We start from the raw sequence: 21,356 nt of genomic DNA on the forward strand, positions 1-21,356 counted from the left end.
CCCCTCAGGGCTCTCAGAAGCAGCCACCCCTGCCAGCACCTGGATTCTGGACTCCGAGCCTCCAGAACCCTTCAGAGAAAACACATGAGTCATCCAGCCTGAGTCTTTGTTGCCTCAAGAATCTAATACTGGCCCTGCCCCCACCCAACAAGCCATGGCTCTCCTCTGGGATCTCCCACCACATTCAGCCCCTGGTCCCGAGCTTCAGCATCTCCCTGAGGAGACAGAGGAGGACGGTGGGGAGGCCCTGGCACCTACTGATGGATGTTGAATCTCAGGGACCAGAACATGGTTTCCTGGCAGAGCCGCCCCATCAACCAGAAAGTTCTAGGCTCTGGTACCCCAGGCCCATTCTCTGGTTATTGAGGTTTGGGTGGATGGTCACTTCCTGGCCCTGAGAGCATGGGGTGGCCGTGCCCCTGAAGGATCCCAAGATGACAGATGGTACAATCTGTGAGATAAACAATGTCCCTCCCACACGTAGGGCTATTCTCTGTCCTCTGCACCTCCTGAGCTGAGATGTTCCCACAGAGAAGAGCAGACTGTGGGGAACAGTCATCCTGATTTGCCCAGGACTGAGGGCTGCCCACCCGGGAAGGCCCTGGGCACCCAGGAGAGCTGTCCCCCCGTGGGACGCCTGCCACCCTCTCCAGCCCTGTCCGTGCACTCCCCACACTGCTGGCTTTCTCTGGTTTCCTCCACCCCCTGATGGGCCCCTGGTGCCAAGCGTACCTGGAGCAGCATGACAGACAGACACAGGTTTGGGGCACACACCTGGGCTTGAATATGGGTTCACTCACAATCTGGGTGATCTCAGGCAAATGACCGAGCCTCTCTGTGCCTCAGTCTCCTTATCTGTAAAATGAGAACCTCCTGTGGCTATTGCACAGATTAGGAGGGGAGATCGGAACCTGTGCTTAGAACAGCACCTGCCTCCAGGACTTAGCCCCCAGGGTGCACCTCTATCTGCAGGGCTCACCTTCCCGAAGAAGCTTAGAGGTGCCATTGGAAAAGCTTGAACAACTTTCTAAGATTAAGCTTGAACCAGTGGATTTGTTGTTGTTGTTTTTTTTTTTTAAGATTTTATTTACTTATTTGTCAGAGAAAGTGAGCACAAGCAGGGGGAGTGCCAGGCAGAGGGAGAAGCAGGCTCCCCGCTAAGCAGGGAGCCGGATACGGGACTCGATCCCAGAACCTTGGAATCATGACCTGAGCGGAAGGCAGACACTTAACCAACTGATTTTGTCCTATTAGTGGAATACCTTTTCTACTCAAAGGGCCCAGAATATGAGGTCTCAGCCAGGGTTCCTCACACATCCCCACAGAGGTCCTCCTGCTTCACCTGGAGCCCACTGCTATGGGGCAAGGCGGGAGGAGGACAGTCATGCAGAACTACAAGGAGGCCCAGGACTTAACATCTGACCAAGGATGATAGGAGGTGTGCAAGGGAAAACAACACAATCATCCACAGGCGCTAGGCACCCCTGGCACCCATGATCTATCCTTGCTGCCTTCCAAACCGAATGAGAGGAGCCCCATTTCATAGACCAGGAAACCGTGGCAGTGACTCATCAGGGTCATGGAGAAGAAGTGGCAAGGCCAGAGCTCAAGGCCAACCCAGTGCTCTACGGAGACGGGTCAGACCCCGGGGCACAGGCCTGCTGGGGGCCCAGGTGCTGCTTCTGCAGGAGGGCAGGGACCCCGAGGCTGGGCCCAGGAAAAAGGCTAGGAGAGATGCTGAGAGAAAGCAGCAGGGATCCTCCCCTTCATTCCACGAGATTTCCAAGTCAGATTTTCCCCTTCCTCAGCCTTTTTTTGACCTTAAAATCAGGCCAGTCGCAGGAACGTGTAAAATGCACATTTGTCTCGAGCACAGAAGGGCACCCCCCCACTCCTGGATCCTGCACTGGAAACTTGCAGCCAGCTCAGGACAAGTGGGGGCCCCAAACTTCACCAGGAGTTCTGGCCCGACCCACAAAGCATACCTTGCCTTTTGGAAAAACCCAGGCAGGAGCCAGTATCTGATGTCTGCGGCAGCCCGGGTCCCCTGGGGCCCTTCCTGCCAATTCTTCCTTCCCCAGGCCACCCAGCCCATGAAGGAGGAATGTGTGCAGCCACCCCACCCCCTGAGCTGGGCTGGCACACCAGGTATAGAGAACACCCTCTCTGGACCCTTAAGTGCCAGGAGCCTTTGGGAAATAGTCCCGGAGCTCTCCCTCTCCTCCTGCCCCTCCCCCCACTGCTGGTCCCTGCCCCACCACCACCCGGCCCGGGGACCCTCTGACAGCTGTCTCCCCATACCAGCCTCCACACCACCCAGTGTCTTCAGGGCTGGAGACAGGGTGTTCTAGACAAAAGCCTGTTTCCTCCTCCAGGGATCCTGTCTTGCTGCCAACCTGCAGAGCCGGCCAGCCCCACACTCAGAACTTCCCAGCACATTCTTTAGGCCTGAGTGAGGTTTCCCCTGTCAAAGTCAGGCCCCTATTTAATTCCAAAGGAAACTTCTTCATGTGCCTGAGTCCTCACTGAGTGAGCACTGTCGCCCCACCGACGTTAGAAACAGTGTAGGGAGCCCTTTCCAGCCCACACCCCCCATTTCCCTCGCCGACAGGGGGTGGAACCACTGAGCTCTCACCTGGGTCTGACCTTTGTCAAACCACACCGAGGACACAGCACTCCATCTGTACAAGACGCCTGCTGCTCAAGCCATCAGGAGCCTGCCAGGCACTTGGGGTCCCAGACCACCGACAATGTCACAACACCCAGTGCGGGAGCACCTCCAGTCTCCCAGTATGAGGAAAGGACCCAGTCCTGACCACCCCCCCAACACACACACACTGACTCCTTGTCACAAACACGAGACCCCTTAGTTCTGGGGCCTCCCAGGAGGACTGCCAGAGTTAGCAAATAAGAACTCAGGATGCCCAGTGAAACGTGAACTTCAGAAAAATGAATAGTATTTTGGAGAGTATACCCCAAATAGTGCATGAGACAGACTTATATTAAAAGTTACTTTCTTATGATACAAAGCATCTTGTGTTTTATCTGCCAAACCTATCAACAAGGTTCAACAGGAGTGTTTCTTGGAAGACAGAGTGAGCTTGGCCTTGGGCAGGAGGAGGCTGAAGAGGAAGGACTAGTGACCACAGAGATACCCATGAAGACAAACCAGCAAGGACATCAGGCAGCCCACTCTGGACTCGGGGCCTTCAGCTGGGAGCAGAAGACCCCTGGAGGGGGCCATGTGGGCAGGAACAGCTTCTGTACTTGGAGGACAGGCCTCTGGATTCCCTAGGATGATAATAACAAAACAGACCTAACAGTCAATGCTTATGTCCTGTTTCCTGTCTGCCAGAGCTGTCCTACAACTGAAGCACTAATTCCTGGAATCTTCACAAGCCATCGAGAGAGGCATGGTTATTATTCCTTTCTATTTTATGGATGAGGAAACTGAAGGACAGAAAACTCAAGTAACTTGCCCAGAGTCACACAGCTTGTGAGCTGAAGAGCTGGGCTATGGACCCAGACCTGCTGGCTCCTAACAAGGTCAGATGGCCATCAGTGGGAGCCAGGATCCAGAAACTTGCCCGGAGCCGTCCTGTCCTTAGCCTTCCCAGCCGGCCCTGCCCCCTGCCCATGAGCATGTCCCTGAGGGGTAAGAACAGCAGCGATGGAAGACAGAATCCTCAGTATTACGAAAGGCACAAATTGTCCAAGTGAACCCTAACTTCCCCGACTGCTCAGTCTTCTCCCATCCTTCGGGGAGCAGGGCCCACCTCTCCTCATGCATTCCACCCTCAAGGAGCCCCATGGCCCCCAGGAGTGGAGGCCGGGCTGAGCCAGGCCTCCCAGGAGCAGCCGCTCTCAGTAGTGCTTTTTCTGTTCAGGCCCCGCCCTAGGCCCAAGAAAGGTGGTGCCCGGCCTGTCCGAGGTCCCAAGGGGACTGTAGGAGAATTGCTTCCAGAGAGCCAGGTGCTTGCCAGGTTCCCAGGAACTGAATCTGGACTGGATCCCAGGAGGAGAGGCTGAAAGCCGGGGAGAAACAAAGCAGGCTTCACTCCCTCTCCACCTCCTGCCCCTGTGCTGGCTCTGCTCCTGCCAGCACCTGGGAATTGGGAGAGAAGGGTTTGCTCTCAGAGTCCCAGGTGGGGAAGGGCTTGGCCGGCCTCACAGAGGGCCCTTCCCCCACCTCACACCTTACTCTTGGCACCACTGTGCTAGCAAAGACGCTGGTCACCAGCCTCTCCACCAGGCTCACAGCCTAAACTGTCTTCCTAAAACAGACCTGATCACGCACATCCCTAATCATAATTATCCTGAAAGCTCTAACAGTGGAACCCTCAAGAAAGCTGAGGTCCGGCTAATTCAATCAACACCTAATGGAGGAGACAGGAGGCCCTCCAGGCCCGGGAACAGCCCGACAGCCTCTGCGACACAAGCATAATAAAATAATGCGACAAGAGGGGAGTGAGTCAGAAAACAGGTGTGTCCCCCAGTGACCTGGGCTCCAGGCAGTAGGGAGCTCTCTACTCTGGCTGCAGCAGGCAAAGCCTAGAACCAGTGAATTGCCCCCATACAATATCCACCTCCCGTGGTATGAATTCTTCTGCAGCCAACTTCAGACCACCAACCGGGCTTCCCAGGACCCTGGTACCAGATAGGGGGTGTCCTGGATGGGGTCTTAACTGTTCTGCCACTAGAAAGCGGTGCTCCTCACTCTTGCAAATTAATAACCTTGCTTTTTGGTTTACCCATCAATGACGTCTAGATATAGTTGGCAAGAGGGTCAAGAATGTCCATTCTCTGGATCTACAGGGCTCAGGTGTCCTGGATTCTACCAAATTCACAAAAGTTTTGAGTCCCCACAAGACCTTCACCCTGAGGACACTCTACCTTGCAACTCAATCTCTTTCTACTTTTCCTGCCAACCATGACCTGGAGACCAAACTGGGCATGGCGTACAGAGCCTATAAATTCAGGCCAGCCTAAGAGGTCAGTTCCCACCTTGCTTTCCTATTGGATTTCCTCACCACCCCCCTAAGACTCAATCACAGTTTCTACTTCTAAAATGCCCTCACTGATTCATCTTTAAGGAGCAGCACAAACGTCTCCTCCTTAATGAGGCCCTCCCTGACTCTCCCCCTGGGCAGCTACACTTGTCTCCTTGGTGGCCCTAGCCCTCTGTATCCACCCCAGTAGAAGCTGGGTGAAGAGAGGTAGGCATTTGGGCTCAAAGAACGAAAGGAGGTTTATAAGACTTGTCAAGACCCACCATGTAAAAGCCAAGATTCAGGTTGGGGGTGGGGGGACTATTCCCTCTGATGGGTAGGCTAAGGCAACCCTTGGCTGCTTGGTCATTGATGTCACCAGGCAGCCCAAGCTCAGTCCCCAAAGACCCCTGAGACCTGCATTTGAGGCCCTGGCATCTTCTCACCCAGAGCACTTAGAGCATCTTTGGACCCAGGGATTGTTTCTAGAAGTAAGGAGAAACTGGAAGGGCAGCGTATCCAACATCTCATCATCCCATCCTCACCCCCAGAGAGCACACAGCCTCTAGTGACAAGCTTAATTCAACCGAAGGAAGAGGGGGTGACAATGCATGGCTTTCAAGGTTGAGTCCTAAGGGGCAGTGTAGCTTCCGGTTGGCTCTTTCTATCTTGAGAGATCCTCTGAACCAGGCCTCCATGTTGGGAGGAAGACAGGGCCGCATGGAGAGATGGGCAGCCTCAGCGAGGGTCCCAGGCAATAGCTGGATGCTGAGTGCAGAGACCCTAGATGGTTCTGGCCTTAGCCACTGAGTCACCCGTGGCTTCAAGTCCGAGCTCACAAACTGTGGAGCGAAGACGAAGCATTGCCGCTGTACCTTTTCCGAATTCCTGACATTTCATCCACGAGCCTGACATATTGTTGCTCTGCCCCACTGACTGTGGGGGAAGAGTTAACTAGAGTGGTGTTTCCCACAGTTGCCAGTGCCTCTGCCGGGCCCTGCGGGTAGGCCACTAAGAAGCATGGCAGGTTGGGGGCCTCAGCGATCTCGAGACGCCACTCAGAGCCAGGCTGCCAGTTCCACAAGCATCTGCTTCTTTGCCCTAGAGCTTGGTGGCTGCCGGTGTGACCCCTTCATCTCCACCTTGACCCTCTCTGGCCTCGGCCACACTACAGCCTCTGTGGGCCTTGGCTGCCCTCCAGGCCAAGCAGGTTTGGTGCCATTTTCCTTGGCTGGATGACTCCACTCGCAGTTTAAAAGTCCAGCAGAGGGACACCTGGGTTAAAGCCTCTACCCTTCTGCTCAGGTCATGATCCCAGGGTCCTGGGATCGAGCCCCACGTCGGGCTCTCTGCTCAGCAGGGAGCATGCTTCCCTTCCTCTCACTCTGCCTGTGTCTCTGCTGACTTGTGATCTCTGTCTTTCAAATAAATAAATAAAATCTTAAAAAAAAAAAAAAGTACAGCAGAGCTAGCATTTCTAGGAATTCAAGTGATTTTCCATAAAATACCAATCTGTGTTGAGGTTGAGTCTCTGGAGTTGCCTGCTGGGGGCACCCCCAGTGATCCTGATTGGTCTCTGGGAGATAGGACACCCCCAATCCAAATCTTGACCCCCTGGTGCTAGAAGAGAGATCCATGGTGAGGGTCTTTATGCTTTCTGTCTTTTAAAACCAATGTTCTGGGCAATGAATGGCGGGTGTCCAAAGCAACGTCTGGGCAGTGATGGACGGCCCTTCAGGGTCGTGCAGTGTCTGAGGACCCAAGAGCGCCCCTTAACTATGATGTGTCAGGGGCCTGGAAGGAGACACAGAATTGTGACCATCCTCCTAAGGGGGAGAGGGATCAGGGATAGCGCAGGTAGGTCTCCTAGGAGATGGCTCCAGGAAGCCATGACACGAATGCCTATGGGAGGGCATGTCTTGCAAGGTTCCTGTTTCTCACAGGCTTTTCACCACTGGTCTAAAGGGAAGGTTGCAGCTGCTTCAGGCTTCCTGGCCTCTCCTCTACAAACTCAGCTACCTCAGGCAAATCTCCATGGCCTTCTTCTTCCTCCTTATCTAGTTCTGAACTGATGCTGCTGTCTGGTTCCCACACGGCCGCCCTCTGTCTCCCGTCCTGTCAGGCCTCGGCCACTTTTTGTGACACAGGCAACCAGAATCAGAGCTCCCCTTGGTGCTGGCATCCGTCTCCGATGGATAGCGTTTAGCCTTGGATGACAGCAGAGCTGTAGCCTGGGCCGTGTGTCCTGGGCCTTTACACTTGTGTGATGAGAGGCGAGCACAGCCAGTGCCTCGTGTTGCAGACTGGGATGAAGCTCCCACACGCCCATGGCGGGCGGGATCCCTCTTCCTCCCTCATCGGGGATGGATAGAATTTCACAGTATTTACTCAGTTGGTATCTCGTGCACTCTTTTCATATGAGTCAGTGAGCTGACTCAGCCCAACCGAGTCCCTTCATAATGCTTTTCCTCTGCCTTGGGAAGAAAGTAGTAAATATGTCATGTCCTTTCTTAGCCCGTGGAGATGGTGTCTACACAGTATCTAGTTTTTCAGAGTCTGGTGTTCTGACACTTGGCCCTAGGCACACATACTGGAGAGAACTGCGGGGTGGTGAGGACGAACTCAGCTTTCTTCTCTTCTGGGCCAACCCAAAGACCTGGCGCTGGAGTCTTCAGCAGAGCGGGTGAGGTCTTCTCTGAGAAACAACGGGCTCTGGGGGCTGGCAGGGGTCCTCCTGACAGGCTGAAGTTCCCCCACTGGACCTCTCTTCTGTATCCTCCAGCCAAGCCCTCAGTGAAAGAGGCTCAGAGGGAGACAGGGGTCAGGAGGTACTTCAAGAGGCAGGCCACCTGCAGAGTGGCGACAGAGGCCCCCAGCCTTCCCGGAAGGAGGCTGACCTCTGCCGGAGTCCTGAGCAGCAGGAGCCTACAGGCCCCATCTGAGCCACACCGGTGACAACAGCAGATCTGGGTGCACCCGCACACTCCCCCATCTGAGACGGACCCCAATCCCAGCACCTTCAAGAGCCCCACGATGTTGGAGACCAGGATCTGTTCAAACTTCAGGGTCCTGGGAATGGATCTTCATGGTCTTTAGGATTCAAGCTGCCTGAATGGAGGCTGGCATTACTCTGGGACTAGGGTCAAGTCCCAGTTACAGTGGCAGGGATTCCACTCGGGATTTGCCACAGATCCCCTTCAACAACCCCTCTGCCTGAGAGGCCATGTCTAAATCCAAATGACTCAGAGGCCCCAGCGTGGGCACTGGTCACTGGCCTTTTTCAAAACAGAGGGGGCGCCTGGGTAGTAGGCTCAGTAGGCTCAGGTCCCGATCCCGGGGTCCTGAGATGCAGTCCTGCATCAGGCTCCCTGCTCAGTAGGGAGCCTGCTTCCCCCTTTCCCTCTGCCCACTACCCCCTGCCCATCGCTCTCTTTCTCTAAAAAACAAAACACAAACAAAACAATAAAAAACCAGACCGTCTTCACCTTTTTCGTGCCATGGACTCTATGGGCAGCTAAAAGAAGCCTAAGGAACCTGGCTCAGAATAATGCCTTTAGATGAAGAGAGGAAACCACACAAGATTACAAAGACAACAGACCAAAATACAATTACCAAAGTATTTTGAGACACAGTGTTACGAGCTCCTTTACTAATGCACCCCACAGTGAAGCCAACCAGCAGGCCTGGGAATGAGCTAAACTTCTAAGCAGGGGTGAGTGCCTATGCTAGTTCCGGACCTCCGCGCCAGGACGAGAACAGGAGGCTGGAGTTGCTTACAAGGGCACCCTTAGTAACACTGCCTTGCTGCCTACGCCTGCTTGCCTGCTCGAGATTGAAAGAAGCGCCACTTGTATTTCAAAGTTAGTGAAGACAAATGCAGATTTCTTTTCCACAAGTTCTATCCAGGTTAAGGAGGTGATTCTCATGCATATCCAAGCTGAAAAACTACAGCTTTGGTGCCTCCAATCTCGTGCCCTCTTTTAAAAATACCTCTCAAAGAATTCCTTCAACTTAAAAAAAAAAAACAGGATAAAAAGAAAAATGAAGGCAACATGAAACAAACACGAAGTTGTGTCAGTGCCTCCCACCCCCACCCCTGGTGTAGAAAAAAGTCACTTCCCCAGCCCTGTGCCAGGCGCTGGTCGGGGGAGCCAGCCTGGCATTTGCCCCGCGCCTTGAACATACTTCCAAACCCCGCAGTCCTGGCCTCTCTCCTGCCCTTAGCCATCGTCCTCTCTCCTCCTGCCACTACCCACAACGCTCTACCACTGCGAGGGCTATAGAAGGGGCTTGTGGGATCATTAAACCATCCAAGTTGAACCAATTCTGTTAATGAGCCTGGAAAAGTCCTTAATATGTTTCAGGTGTGGAAAACACAAGTGGCCACGTCTGCTGGTGCTTCTGGGTGGGATGGTGGGGAAAGGGAGAGCCGGAGCTGTGTGTACTGGCCTGTGGAAGGTAGTCCCGGCACACTCACGTCTCCTGCCCCAGACACCCCGGAGCCACTCGTCCTCACAACGGGGCACTAGCCCCGAGGAGTCCAGCCAAGCTTAGAGCCAGGCCATGGGCTCTGGAAGGACCCACTGCCCCCCGGGGAAGCTCCCCAGGTCTGTTTCCCTCCTCGCTTCTCCTTTCTGGGGAAACCTGGGGAAGTCATTGACCATCACCAGCGACAGGAAGATGAAGAGGTAAGTGTGGCCCCTATCATGGCATGTGCCCATCGCCCCATCCCTCTGGGTGACCCACCACACCTGACTCTTCTGTGATGTAGCATGGCACAGGAGGAGGCTAGGCTTTGGAGTAAAATGGACTTATTTCCAAATTCCAGCACTGCCACTTCCATGCTGTGTGACCTTGGCAGGTCACTCTGCACTTCCTTGCCTTTATTTTTTAATTTATTTTTAAAAAATATTTTATTTATTTGAGAGAGAGAGAGTGCACACATGCATAAGTGGTGGTTGGTGGGGGGTGGCAGAGGGAGAAGCAGGCTCCGGATGAGCAGGGGTCCTAAGACTCAGAAATCATGACCTGAAATGAAGGCAGATGCTTAACTGATGGAGCCACCCTGTGCTTCTTTGTCTTTAAAACGGTGCCAGTATTCCCAGTTTTAGGCCTGTTTGGTAAGAATTAAAGAAAAGAGCTCATATGAAATGGTCGTACAGTACCTGACACATAGTAGGCACTCAATGAATATTTGTTTTCCCTCGTCCTCCAGATCTTAGCAAGGCTCTTTGCAGGGGGGCGGGGGGAGCAGGGGGAGCAGCTTTGCCAGGCAGGCACTGAGCAGGAATACAGGCCTTTCTGCTGCAGGGTGTGTGTTCTCTCTGGGGAAGGAGGTCCCTGTAGACATTGTCGTGGGGTGGGAGGAGGAAGGGCCCGGAAGCAGTGGAAAAAAACAAAGGGTGCTGGGTGGGGAAATTTGTGCCTGTGGGGCTGAGCCTACATCCCATGGCTTCCAGGGCTTGAGATGGATGGAGGCTGCTGGCCTCCATGCACCTCGAGCCTCCCGGGGACCCAACAGCCTGGGTGCAGGCCCGCCACTGTCTTCCAGCCCCGACATTTTCCATCCTGACCACCACTCACAAGGCAGAGGCAGTGGGCTCTCCCTGCCCTTGGTGCCGGCTCCCTCTTCAGAGAGGCCCTGAAGTCAGGAGACCATGGAAAATTCGGGCTGTTTCCCTGGGGCTATATTTTCCACATCACATCACTGAGATGTGCCGGTGGCCAACTTCCTCAGATAGGGACACATGCCACCCACTTAAAATGCTTTTCTCCAGTGCTTTAGAATGATCAAGGGGCAGCGGGTCTCACACCGACAGGTGGCAAGAACTAACGAGAGTGGGTGAGAGATTCCATTTCCTAAACACCCCTACTCTGCCCTCCTCTCCCCATGACCCTGGGGAGGCTCTGCCCTCCTCGGGAGGGAAAGGTTCCAGTGTTCACTGCCATGGAGTTGTCCTTTGGTGATTGTGGTTTTTCATTTTGGGGGCGGGGGTGTTTAATGATTCGATATAGATGACAGGGAGGTAAGGAGCAGTGGAGGGGTTGTGATGACCTCTTCAAAGGCACCTGGGATCACAGCTGCAAAAGTTCATGACTTTATCAGAAATTTACCTTTTGATTGAAAAGGCCAAAATTTATGCCAGGGTGCCCAGTCCAATTCTACCACTCAACCATCTACCATGATCTTGGGAATTTAATCTCTCTAAACTCTGGTATCCTCTTCTGTAAAATCCTATCTACTTCTCAGGGTTGTGAGGATTAGAAAATGAAACCTAAAACACCTGGGAAGCAGCCCAGCAAACAGCAGGTGTTCAATAACGTTGACAAGCGCACGAGACCAAGAAAACACAGAAGAGATGATTTCTCTAGCAAAGACGTCATCTGCAGACGTGAACCTTATCTTCAGGGATTTCTGTTCCTGCTTACATTCCCCAAGTTCCTCCCTGGTCAGACAGCTTTCATCCCTAAATCTGTTCACTCCACTACTAAGCACCTACCCCCTTGTCAATATGGAGGTGAACAGGACAAGGTCCCTTCCTTCCCAAGGCTCATGGTTTTCTAGACCTTTCTCCAGGCTGCCACTTGATGAGCCTCTGATTTTTCTCCCTGGGCCTGAGAAGACCCTTTTCCACTGGTCTTCATCATCTTTCTCAGAGTTAAGCAGACCACCTTCTCTCTAACTAACCGGAGAGGTCCCAGGAACAGTGGTCCCGAGACCCAGCTTCTGGAACAGGGAATGCCAGGCCCACTGAACTGGAGTGGACAGGAGGTCCCAACTCCAGGAGCTGCATGACTTGGAGAAAATTCATCTCTGCTTTCTCATTTGCAAAATGAGAGGTTTGGTCTAGAGCGGGGATAAGAAATGGATTTTAAGTATAGTGTTCTTCCAATTGATTACCAATGGCTGCTTGAAGTGCTAGGCTGTCTCAAGCTCCAAAGCCTGATCTGGGCTCATTAGGAAAGGACTGCAATTGATTAGCAATGGTTGCCATAGTAACGGTGGTGGGGGAGGGGCAGGGAATGGCAATGCGCCCGCCACAGGTTTTCATTTGCGGTCTAGAGGAGCTTGAAGGTCCCTGGGAATTCTGCCACTTGTAAGTCTGTGACTCAGTGCCATATTGCTTTATCTGTGCTTTGTCTAGCACGTCAATAGCCATCACCTGAGAAAGTTTCTCAGTTACTGTGTTTTCAGAGATGGTAACCTTATGACAAAATATTTACTGATCTGTCACCTCCTCATAGGCAGCTCAAGCTTCCTGCCCCCAGGGGTCTGGGAAAGCAGGATGGAGAAGCATTTACATTTACTAAGCGTCTATTGAGTAGGGATGCTTTCCACACGTCTCTTACTTCTAACCCCCCCGCCCCCACCCTGTGCCCCCAGCCAGTGGTCACTAATCCGTCCTTTCACAGAGCAGGGACCAGGGCTCAGAGCAGGGAGGGGCGCTCCCCAAGGAGCAGGATTCCACCCTGGGCCGCTTCAGACTCCAAGTCCCACTGCACGGTGCTCCCCTAAATGAACCCAAGTGTCTTGTTTATTCCTCCTCTTCCAGGAAGTGGAGGTGAAAAATGAAAATGACTGCAGCGCTCGACGGTGCCAGGAGGTCTGAGCAAACGTTTCCGTGACCCCATCCCTCATCATTTTTCCTACAGTCTGCTGGACGTGGCGTGGCGAGCAGACGCTCCTGCCTGACAGGGAGACCGGGGAGGCTCATCAGATGTGGGGCGTGACGGTGGGTCCCCGTCCTCACCAGGTCCCTTGCCCTGGCCCTGCCTGTGAGCCAGAGGAGGACAGGGCATGACCAAGGCCTCTGCCGGTCCTGTCCTCTGGCCCTCCTCCCAGGAAGCCCTCCCTACACCAGTGGGAATTAAAACACAGCTGCCACCTCCACCAAACCTTCTCCCTAGGAGTCAGAGGCCCCAAGTGAGGCCCCAGGAGTCAGCAGTGCCCCGACAGGAAAGTGGAGGCCTCTGAAAGCCTCCAGGATTCTTTTAGGAGACCACAGTGAGGGGTGTCTTACACAAGAAGGTGTGGAGAGGTCATAGATGGCAAATGGTCAAGAAAATCCCATCTCTGCATCCTAGAGATGGACCTCCAAGATGGAGCCCGAGCCTGCCTGCAGCCAGCCTGGGGTCAGAGGCTGGGGCGAGGGCGAGGACCTCTGGGTAGAGGTGGCAGAAACACCTCAAAGACACCCCTTGAAGCTGCGGCTGCCGCACCCAGAGGCAGCCATTGGGGCCACCGCTGGGAAGGCACAGCCTTGACCAAGGGCTGCAGAGCCCAGGGATGTTCATCCAGCCCGTCGGCTCAGGTTGGGCCCTCGGGTCCCCCAGTGCCTACATTCACGGAAACCAAGAGGCAAAACAAGAGTCCCACCTCATGCTCCGCTTGTGGGATTGTACATAGGGCCGCTGCCATGGGAAACAGTATGAAGTTTCCTCAAAAAATTAAAACCAGAATGACAATATGACCCAGCAATTCCATTTTCGGGTTTACACCCAAAGGAACTAGAATCAGGGATTCAAAGATCTATTAGCACATTCGTGTTCACAGCAGCATTATTATTTACTGGGGCTAAGAGGCAGACACGATCCACTGTCCACTAACAAACGAATGGAAACCGAATGTGGCGCATACATACAACGCAATATTATTCAACATGAAAGAGGAAAGAAAGTCAGACACATGCTACACCGTGGATGAGCCCTGAGGACATTACGCTAAGTGAAACAAGCCAGTCAGAAAACAAATACTGTATGATTCCACTCATATGAGGTCCCCGGAGTAGACAAGTTCATGAGAGAGCCGAAGGGTGGCTCAGGAACCAGGAGGCAGGGAGGCTGCCGGGAACTATAGATAGTCCAATGGGAATAGTGTTTTAATTCTGCAAGATGAAAAGATTTCTGGAGATTGGCTACACAACAGTGTGAATGTGTTTACTACTGAACCGTATGCACAAAAATGGTTGGGATAATAAATTTTAAGTTTTATGTATTTCACCACAATTTTAAAAAATGTTCCATAAAGAACATGGGTTTTGGGACTTTAGCAATCAACAAGAGTTAAGTGATTTTTTTTTTCCTTTTAGTACTGGCTCTACAACATAGCTCTGTTGTACGACTGCTCTGAGCCTCAGTTACTTCATCTGTAAAATGGGATCAACGGGGTATCTGCCTTGTATGGTTGTCACGTGGATCCCAGGCGGCAGTTGGTCAGATCCCAAGCACACCCGGCACATAGCCAGAACTCCACAAAGGAATGGTAGTTCTTACCTTCATCATCACCTCTTACTATTAAGGTAATTACGGGCATTAGTGATTAGTGAGCACTCAATACACTACAGCACTGATGGGTTGGTCTGAACCAAGATTTGCCCCCAAAATGAGAAAGAGGTGGATCTGGAGAGGCAGTGGTCGATCTAGTCACTTTCTGAGCCGTATGGACAAAATGAGGGAATATGGTGGGATGTTGTGGCCTTTGATACTATTTTTCTTTCCCTTGATTTTTTTTTTAAGATTTTGTTTATTTTATTTGACAGAGCACAAAGTAGGCAGAGAGGCAGGCAGAGAGGGAGGAGGAAGCAGGCTCCCTGCCGAGCAGAGACCCCAATGCGGGGCTTGATCTCAGGACCCTGGGATCATGACCTGAGTCGAAGGCAGAGGCTTTAACCCACTGAGCCACCCAGGCGCCCACCCACTTGATGTTATTTTTTAAACTAAACAAAAAATGGACTCATGAGCTTTCTGGGTTTTGCAGAATCATGTCTAGGGGCCAGGAAGGGCAGAGCCATGCATCCTGCAGCCAGGATGCAAAGGCTCCAGGGCGAACGTGGCCCAGGCTGCTGGTGGGGGGCAGCCACACCCCCGCATGGGGAGCTCTTCACCCCCTCTCCACCCCGACATGCTCTGCCTACTCAGAAACCACAGAAATCGGCTTGTTCTGCAGCAGACATCATCAGCCTAATGAGATTTCAAATTAAATCACTGTCACTAGCTAGTGGCATCAAGCAAAAGCAGACTGTTCCACTTCTTAAGTAAAAATTTCCAGGTTCCAATCTCTGAGGCCAGGAAATTTGTAGGGCACGAGGAATTCAGACCTTGAATTTCAGCAGGATTAAGCAAAGCTGTGTCCCCACCAATGTGTCCACCATCTAAATCCTGCCTTCCTGGTTCTTTCTTCTGGGGACTGTGAGGAACCTGAACACACAGTACATCTAGTATAGGTCATGTTCAATGTTCCCAATGCAGGATGCTACTAACTTGGCTGGGCTCCTGAAGCCCCTGCTGATTTAATTTCTGCCCCTCCCCAGCCTCCTCTGCTGTGGTCCCAAGCATACATCCAGCTGTAGCACTCAAAACTATGTAGTGTTCCTCAAACTTGGTCTTATTTCCATACACCCCCTTGACTTTGAATAAAGAACGCTTCTGCAAGGAATGCCCGTCTTTCCCACAATTAAGAATTCCTAGACATCACTCAAAATACAGCTCAAGGGTCACCTCTTCCTGGAAGCCTGCCGAGAAACGTGAAGGGTCTAAGACTTTAGTCTACTTGCAAGATGACCAGTGAGCCTTCCACGGTGTCATGGATGGCAGCAGAAGACACCAGACTCCTGGGTCAGAGTCAAAGGACCTGATCGCTGACAGTACAGAGCAGTGCGTTTGCAATGGTTCCAAGTTCCCTGGGGCAATCCAGAGGGGCCCAGGGGGTGTTGTGCTTTCAGTGGGTGTGCAATGGGGCTGAGGAATGCCCAGCTTAGAGAACCCAAATCTTCCATAATGGACTGGAGTCACACCCGCTCTCCTCTGCCTAAGAGAAGGAGCTAGCTCTGTCTCCCAAGGCTGCTTGCTGTACAGTCTGGAGCAGAGGGGCAATGAGTGGCTCTGTTTATAAAACGAGCAGAAATGCCAGAGACAATGAAGGACTGTCTCCCAACAAAGTCCTCCCTGCTACCTGACCTGGCCTCTGCACAGAGCTCCCACCAGGCCCCGGACGACCTCTGCCTTAGGAAACTGGAATTCACATTGTAATGACCTGTGTATTTCTTAAATGCCAGCCTGGGTGCTCACTGATGTTAGGGACTGTCTTTCGCGTTTATCGGTCCGATACACAATAAATGTGCAAATAAATGAATGAGTTGAATAAGTATTACTGGGAATTTTGATAGCCCTGGTTTAGGGGTAATTAGGTAATAACCAACGGCTGGCATTTACTGATGGCTCACTCCTGCATTCCAGGCAATGTATGACTTGTTTTTCGTGTGTTTTTTTGTTTTGTTTTTGTTTTTTGACCTGGATTGTTTTATCCACAGGACAACACTATATGGAAGGTAATTTATGAACCGCCTGTACCTGTAGGGAAACTAAGGCTTAGGGCAGTTAAGAAATTTCATTGAAATCACACAGCTCGGGGCGCCAGGGTGGCTCAGTGGGTTAAAGCCTCTGCTCTGGCTCGGGTCGTGATCTTGGAGTCCTGGGATCAAGCCCCGAGTCGGGCTCTTTGCTCAGCAGGGAGCCTGCTTCCTCCTCTCTCTCTGCCTGCCTCTCTGCCTACTTGTAATCTCTGTCAAATAAATAAATAAAATCTTTAAAATTAAAAATTAAAAATTAAAAAAAAAAAGAAATCACACAGCTTCTAAGCAACAGAGCCACACTTTGAAAGGGATCGGCCTGTCCCCAGGCCCTTCGCCACCCGGCTGATGTGCTCTCCAGGCCTCCGACAGGAGGCATCCAAGCTCAGTTTGGGGTGTTTGTGGAAGGGTGTGGGGAGAAGGAAGGAGGGCGTGCCTGTCTCTTTGAGTTTGCAGAGCTGAAGGCAGTAGCCTGCATGTCCCCGTCACCCACTCCCCCAGGGTGACTCATGGCTGGCCCATCAGCCTCCTCACATGGATACTGAACGCTGGGATCATCTCTCTCCCCCGCCCATCCCCCCTCACCCCCCCCCACCCCCGCTGGGAACTTCACACCTTCTTAATCTGCTCCACAGTGGGGCAGATGGTGTTTGGTCTTGGGAACAGCCTGGAATACAACACTGACCTTTCTCCCCATGAAAGGGAGTAAGGATATGCTACATCTGTGAAGCTTCTATATTTGCTACAACTTCCAACTTGAAAACAGCCATTCCCCTTGACCTAATAACCCAAGAAATATAAACAAAAAGAAGATCTAGATGACTGCCCACTGGAACAGCCACCATAGGCTAGGGCTGGTGAGACGGAGGGTCTCAGAAACTGCAGCTAAGGGTAAAATCAGTACAACTTTTCCGGGGGAAAACGTGGCAGTATCTCTCAAAATGTTAGAGACGCACCCCCTTTGACTGAGCCATTTCATTTCCAGGACTTACACAGTGAAATTACTTGCAAAATCATTTAAAAGTATAGCTAGACATTTACGACAAAATTATAAAAATCAGAAGCTCCTTTTTAAAACATTAAAAATGGGTATATAAATTGATAAAGGAAAAATTGCTGCATGTTTCAATTTCTCCAGGGCTATCTACTATTAACGACATAACATGTATTTTTGCTCAGTTTTTCATGCATACTTTTTCTTTCTGAAAATGAGATTTTTTTTATATGCTCAAGATGTAGAGTGTATTTTCTATACTTTCTATAGTACGTATACTGCTCTGTGATTGCTTTTTTTTTCACTTAACATTTTATTGCAAGTATCCCTTCATATCAACTTACGAAGCCTATACAAAACTCATTTGTTAACTGCATACCATTTTGATTTGAGATGTGGAATCATGTATATTTAATGAATTTCTTTCGGAAGGACTTTTAGGTTGAGGAGAGTACAATGGAATATACTCAACTTATAGCTTAAAAAGAAATGCCTACTGCTTCTTAACGTCTGCTCACCCACATCAACTTTTACTTGGGGATCGTTTATCCATTTCTCAGAATGATCCAGAACTCCTCAAGTTTTCCTATAACTTTTTCCTACTAGATTAAGGCATGAGGGCCTTATACTTGGCCAGAAATCACAAAGTCAACTCAAACTATAAATCTAGAAATGCAAACGTACCCAGATGTCTGGTTATAGGGCTGGAGACCTGCAGGCTTGCACAAGACTATGTTATCGCTCTTACAACCCTAAGTCTACACATTCTGCCAACTTCCCGCAACTTGTCAGCGCCTGACCATCCCTGTTCATGTCATTCACCGTGGCCCATCCTTCCCCCAGTGTATCCCCAACGCCCAAACCAGACACATGACAGGAATGACTTGCAAGGACAAGAACGGCAGGGTGAGTCAACCTGAGCATAGAGCTTCTGGCAAAGCCTGTGACTCAGAGGGTGAGGTGGGCCCCTGGAGAACTTAGCCCCAGGCTACAAACATCAAAGGAGAGAAGCCCCATGGAGGCCTCACACGAACCCTCAGCTGCCGGCAAATTCCATTCTTTCTGCAGTAGGTTGCTGGGAACCGGGAGAGAAGCCGATGAGAATGCAGTTTAATTACTTCTCAGTAATAACGAGCCTTACACAAAGAGTTTTTATAAACCTTGCCTTCCTAGATTCTAGCCCAATTTTGTCAATCAGGGATTATTAGCCCCATTGGGTAACTGAAGAAACTGAATCACAGAGGTCAGAGTTTGTCAGGGCCAGGACAGGGTCTGAGCCCAGGTGGGCCTCACACCTTGTTCAGATTTCATTCTGCCTGGACACTGATGGATGGGGAAGGGCTGCATTTCCTGGGACTCGGCCACCCCCGCCTCCCTGCCCAGCGGACTCTCCAGGAGGCAGGGCTGCTGGGAGCGGACTGAGTTTCTCTAACAGATTCATGCCGTCTTCCGTTAAAATAAACCTCCAGTGACATGTTGTCATGGTGCCCTCAGCAATTCCACTGAACTGATCAGGGCGACTCTGGCCTCAAATGTCAGGCTACAGGGAGCAAACGAAGCCGGTACCCCACCTGGACCCTGATCATTCTCTGGGTCAAGGTGGTCTTGGTTAGTCGAACTGCTATGATCTGGCTGTTTCGGGCAGTGAAATGAGACCTGCGGCCTCATATCTTGAGCAATCTTCGGAGTTGGTTGAACGTGATTGAACCTGTAGGTTCAAACTAGCTATGTTCGGCTGGAAAAACAAACGAACCCACTCTTCTAGCTCCTCTTCTAACATGAAAACAGGAAAGACAGCAAAGGCATGATGTGCTAAGCTTTGTAGTTGTCAACCGTACCTTAATGAGAGGACACGTCCCTTCAAAATGGGGCCCTGGCTAATTGGGCAAGATTCTTCCTGTTTGGGGACACAGTTCTATAAATAAAAGCATCTCATTTCTGCAGCATGGCTTGTCCCCTCTCTGGCTTCCCGCAAGCCACTTTCTTCCTGACCCTTCTGCTCACAAGGAGCCCAACATCAATCAGCCCACCCACTGGCCCGTGAAGGGAGCAGGACTGAGGCCTCAGAACAAAAGCCTCATGAAAAGATGTCAGACCCCATCACCATCGCAGGGGCCCTCGGGTAGAATAACGAACCGCGCTGGCCTGTCCCCCTTTCACAGCTGAATGTAAAAACAGACCAGCACCTTACGCCCCTGCAATGAATTTCCTAGACAGGCATACAGGATTACGGTGTGTGACTTTCCAGGGGCCTCCTCGGGTTACCATACGTATTAATACACACACACCGGCATTTGAAGAAAGGAAAACAGGGGGTGCTTAGCCGTGATTTGTAATTGAATTCACCTGGGAATTTTAAATCTTGAAAATTCAGCCCAGGTTTATGGTATTTTAAGGTTTGAACAGCACAGGATTTTGTCCTTTTGAACGGCAAATCTCTTTTCCATTTCAGAGAAAGTTTCTTCAGTGTGGCAGGCATTTCCAAGCCAATTGCAAAAATCATTACCTTCAGAAACTAGGGAATGGGACAAATGGGACAAAAACTAGGGAGTGGTAACAAAGGCCATCCCTTTGAAAGCAATCTAGGCTTCACGGCTTCCTAAATCTCTGTAAAGATGACACTCACGTCCCAGCCCCATTGTGTTGGGACAATGGCGACCCAGGAAGTGGAGAGGAGTTGAATGGGAGACTTCTGTGGGCACGTGAAACTAGATCTCTCTACTCCAACTCTTGGCAAGCCACACTGACAATGAGAGAGGCTCTGCTGGAGGGGACCCATGCCACCATTTCTGCCACACGATATCCGCTCCAGAGGTGGCTTGAAAAGTCTCCAACCTGGTCTCCAAAGACCCATGGGATTTGCCAGACATTGGCCAATCAAGCATCAGATGCCCCCCATCTCCCTTCTAGCTAAGCAAATTGGAATTTATTCCCACAGAGAAACTCAATGAGTTCCTATCCCAAGGGGCTCAGCAGAAATCAAGAAAAGCTGGGTTTCTGGGATCTATCTCTTCCCGTCAGCCTCCTGCATTCTCAAGGCAGTCATGTATGGGAGTTCTGACTGCACACTGCACAAAGGCACAGCATGTCCTCCATTGCAGGGTGGACACAAGAGACTGCAGGTGCAGGTGTGGAGATTCTGGGCCACCCAGCTGGGCCTGAAGCACAGACGCCTGTGGGCACACAAGACCATGCACACCTGGGAAAGCTGGAAGCAGACCTGCTGGAAGCCGCGTGTACACGAGGCAGCTGCTCCCTGACTCGAGCACGTCCTTGGCATCTTCAAGATCTTGCCTCTCCCCCGCCCACCACTCTTGGAGCCTCAGTCCCCTTACTGCAGGCTTCAAAACCTGACTAGATACCCTCCCTTGGGGGCCAACAGAGGAGGCCTGGGGTGGGGGTGTGGCTGGCCACCTGTGCCCCTGGGCCTCGGGCAAGTCAGGCCTGCTGCCCTCTGGGCTCCGAGAAGCTCCCCAGAGTAAACATGGACCACTGTGGAGTAAGAGGTTGGTTTTTTTTTTTTTCAGTTGACAACAAAGACTTTTTTTTTTTTTTCTAATTCACAGCCCTGAAAAGTTCTGTTTCCCTGCCCCTTCTATTCGTGGCTGAGGCTGAGGCTTTCCTTTTATCATAGGGCCCCAACCAGAAATTCTCTGAAGCTTTTCCCTGTTGGTACCATGACCATATACTATGACTGTTCGTCCGCTTTGTTTTCCCTCCCCTCTCTCTCTTCCCACCTTCGAAAGCCAGCTTCTCTTTCCTCCTGACCTTAATCAATCCTGTCCCCACTTCAAAGGTTTTTGTGACTGGGGTGACCCAGCCCGTACGTGGCAAACTCATGCTTCTAGCCTCAGCTGCTAGAGCTCTTTCCATTTCAGCACAGATCTTACCCCCAGGTCCCTGGAATGAGGGGTCACCATCACCACACACAACCCTCCGGACCTCCCAGCCTTAAGTCAACGTCTGAGCTCTGTGTCAGAAACAAGCAAAAAGAACCCACCAACTACCAACCACACCAACACCACC

At 51.6% G+C, this 21,356-nt stretch overlaps 1 protein-coding gene across 1 annotated transcript in view; it reads right to left on the reverse strand.

Annotated features, from left to right (window-relative positions):
- Positions 1–21,356, reverse strand: part of DKK3 (dickkopf WNT signaling pathway inhibitor 3) — a 45,649-nt gene that overhangs the window by 11,170 nt on the left and 13,123 nt on the right. The window lies entirely within an intron of this gene.

Source organism: Lontra canadensis, unplaced genomic scaffold (genome assembly GCF_010015895.1).
Source record: "Lontra canadensis isolate GAN:19392208 unplaced genomic scaffold, GSC_riverotter_1.0 scaffold7, whole genome shotgun sequence".
Taxonomy (NCBI): Eukaryota; Metazoa; Chordata; class Mammalia; order Carnivora; family Mustelidae; genus Lontra; species Lontra canadensis.